Below are 909 nucleotides of genomic sequence, written 5' to 3'. Positions count from 1 at the left end.
CTTTGTTGTTTACATTCAGGCTTGGCATAACGGTTACGGCCGACTTGCCTCTAGTCATTCCTGTCTGAAATGCTTTGGAGCCCTAGCTATTCGCCCGCATCCCTCAAAAAACTTATTCCTAGGTTTCCCGACCAGAGTTGAGCTCGGCATCCAGGCCTGTTTGAGCTGTGTCTATGAGTTCCGGTTTGATGAGTTTTGATCTTTAATCTGATTACTATGAGGACCACAAAGCGACGTGCATGCCACCTTTTTTTTTTTTGAAAGAACGAGTTGCAAGACTCTTTATATAAATATAAAAAAAGAACTTGACTGGCAAGTAAATTGGTCTATTAGCTCAGTTGGTTAGAGCGTCGTGCTAATAACGCGAATGTTGCAGGTTCGAGACCTGCATGGGCCACGAATTTTTATTTTCGCTTTGTTCCTTTTCAGTTTTATTTATCTGTAAAACAGAAAGCGCATTTTTTCCCACAAAAATAGGGTTATCGAGTGAGAAAAAGTTTGGCTTCGCCCGGGGTCGAAACGAGGACCTTCAGACTGTTAATCTGACGTGATAACCATCTACACCACGAAATCATGTTACATGATTGGTTCACTATATTTATTTATAACAGTCCGCATCTTTCAACGATCCAAATATGCAGTTTCTCTTTTTGCGTGAAAATCAATTGATACTTTCTCTCTTTACTCCATTTGTATTAAATCGAAAGTCATAAAACATGATCAAATGTAATTAAAATTATCAACATCTATAATACTTAAGATGTACAGTATGAAAATTAACTCCTTCATGCATCCAATGATATTGATTTCATAATATGAAGTTGATAAATTAACTCCTGGATGAGTCCGGCGAATGGTGCCGACGCCACTTCCTCCCGGCGGACGTTGACACCATCACCATCATTCGCA

The 909-nt window shown here is 39.5% G+C and overlaps 1 non-coding gene across 1 annotated transcript; it reads left to right on the top strand.

Moving 5' to 3' along the window:
- The first annotated feature begins 323 nt into the window (after window positions 1–323).
- TRNAI-AAU (transfer RNA isoleucine (anticodon AAU)) lies at window positions 324–397 on the top strand. Its single transcript has one exon. It is a non-coding gene; the product is annotated as a tRNA-Ile (tRNA).
- Window positions 398–909: the final 512 nt, after the last annotated feature.

This window comes from Triticum aestivum, chromosome 2B (assembly GCF_018294505.1).
Source record: "Triticum aestivum cultivar Chinese Spring chromosome 2B, IWGSC CS RefSeq v2.1, whole genome shotgun sequence".
NCBI lineage: Eukaryota > Viridiplantae > Streptophyta > Magnoliopsida > Poales > Poaceae > Triticum > Triticum aestivum.
Note: the sequence above shows the minus strand (reverse complement) of the source record. Positions and strands in the feature narration are given on the sequence as shown.